The sequence below is a fragment of the Triticum urartu genome, chromosome 3A (genome assembly GCF_056163025.1).
Source record: "Triticum urartu cultivar PI428250 chromosome 3A, HENAU_Tu73, whole genome shotgun sequence".
Taxonomy (NCBI): Eukaryota; Viridiplantae; Streptophyta; class Magnoliopsida; order Poales; family Poaceae; genus Triticum; species Triticum urartu.
The window spans coordinates 719,826,958-719,829,308 of NC_141875.1; the positions used below are offsets into that span (position 1 = coordinate 719,826,958).

A 2,351-nucleotide genomic window follows, 5' to 3' on the forward strand; every position below is an offset into this window, starting at 1 on the left:
AGCCTTCGTCTAGGAGCCAGCGGAATGGGGGATCCCCTGATCTCATTGAGGTCGCGGGCTATGGTGTCTGAAGGTCCACCGCCACTGGCCGGTTTGGTCCTCATATGGGTGTGGTGGTTGTGTGAAAACGAAGATTATTCTTCCGCGTCGGTATGATTTTCTATTGTGTTCCTTCAGCCTTCTTTATGTTGCTGCTGGAGGGATGTCCTGCTTTGCCTGGGCGGTTGGCCCGGCCGTGGCGCCGGAACAGATCCTAGTTCTCTTCCATCTAGAAGGGGCACATATAGTGGTACTCAAAAACACAGATGGCAAAGGACGGTGCAGACGTGTTGGATGCACATGTGTCCTTGTCTTTTTGGCACTGGTGCAAAGAAGTGGGGGCAGCATGGCGGTGATTATGTCGTGGTTGAAGATAGGACCTGCTTGTGTCTGGATGCAGATTACTATGTTGCAGGGGTCTCCTCAGCCTTCACAATGTTCAGGGATGATGACACAGAGCTCCGGAGGTCTTCGTATTTTCTTGGTTGTTTTAGGGTGCTCTTTGTTATTCTGGTTGTTTATGCGTGTGTTAAGGTGTGCTTGTTCGGGTTAAGAACTTTGTATTATGTCATGATTTGAATACAAGCAAACTTTCTCAAAAAAAGCCACACCCAAGGCGTTCATTGTCGCGTATACATCCACTGCCGCTTCCTTTAAAAGTTCCAAACTTCATCTAAAAAAAGTTTAAAAAACGATCAAAAGTTCCAAACCCTAGCTAACCTCGTTCGGCCAATCAGCGGCGGCAGAGGCCATAGGAGGGATGGGTCACCAGAAGAGGAAGAGGAGGACACCAAAGCTTGACGGCGGAAGGGCCAGGGCTTCCGATGGAGATCTGGAGCGTGAGGCAAGGGGAGATTCAGATCAGATTGGATCATCAGCGCTGATTCGGGTGAGGCCTGAGCGAATAGCGATCATCTCGTGAAGAAAACAAAGATGATCCGCGACGGTGATCGGCTGGATGAGGAGTGCAAGGGCCGGACGGTCTACCTTGTGGCATGCCACTGGGACTTGTCTATGTGTACCACGCCGTACAACGTGTACAAGATGGACCTCGCTTCCTCTTCCTCGTCGGCAATGGCGAAGCGTCTGCACGCAGCCGGCAGCCTGCGCGCCCACGCGGGCGGCAAGTCCATCATCTCCTTGCGGTCGAGGCGCCGCTCGTGGATAGTCGGTGTCGGGGGCAACTCGGGCGAGGTCATAATCTTCGACACCAAGTCGCCGGATCCGGATAAGGCTGTCATCCATGGGCCGAACCTCATGTCCGCCAAGCGGTGCCCTGTCCTCACGGCCGTGGGTGACAAGATTTATGCGTTCTGCAAGAGACCCTCCTGGACATCAGATCCCGACTTCCCGCTATGGTTCGAGGTGCTTGATGTTTCCAAGGCCAGAGTAGTCAGCGACGGCGGCCTCCAGCGCCTCAAGGGGTGCTCCTGGAGCAGCCTACTGATTCCGCCGTGCATCCCATGGAAGCTCAAACCTTGGGAGTACTACATCTCTCTGCCGTGTACAATGCTCACGTCCTATGTGCTGGTTGCTCCCTACATATTGGTTTCATACGATCAGCCGTCGTGGGGCACACATGCATTTGACACGGACTCACACGAGTGGCACAAGATCCACGACAATCCGCTGCCTTTCATCGGCCGCGCGTCCCGGCATGGCCCCATCTTCCTTGCTTCCTCTAATTAGAAGGATGGGCCCATAAATGCTTACTGCATCCGTCTCACAACTTTTGATGCTCTCAAGCTATCCATCACCCCGCTGCCGGTGGAATATGAAGGAGAACATGAACTTGAAGCAGGCCCCTGCTGCTTCTCTTCTTTGGACAATGAGCACTTCTGTCTGTTAAGCTTTGAGCTTGACAGCAAGGGCATCATGCTTCATTCTGGTTCCAATGAACTCTATCCAACCAAGGAGTATCTACGCTTGAGAACCTATCAAATAGAACGATCACTCCTGGAGACCCACGAGGAAACACTGCTAGCTGTGAAGTCAGTGGTTGCAATCTCCAGCAAGTTGGAACATCGCTTCAAGATTAAAGATGTATGCCATGGGGTCACCCCCTTAGCCTCCACTCTTCTGTGCATGCGCCTTTTTAATTAACTGTGGATGTCAATAGTACTCAGCTATATGCATGCTTGTTTTCTACATTTCATATGTTGTTTTCCTTGTACTGGACTACCGTTCCAACTATGTTCTCTCCTCCCACGTCAATACATGATTTAGGTTGAACAAAGAGGTAGATACTTTTTTCGGTGTACTCTGTGGCTCGGATGTATATATTTTCCATATGTGCTGTCTTCCACAAGGCT

General features: G+C 51.4%; 1 pseudogene; it reads left to right on the top strand.

The window, feature by feature from the left end:
* The first annotated feature begins 972 nt into the window (after nucleotides 1–972).
* Nucleotides 973–2,142, top strand: LOC147982108 (uncharacterized; annotated as a pseudogene).
* The last annotated feature ends 209 nt before the right edge of the window (nucleotides 2,143–2,351 follow it).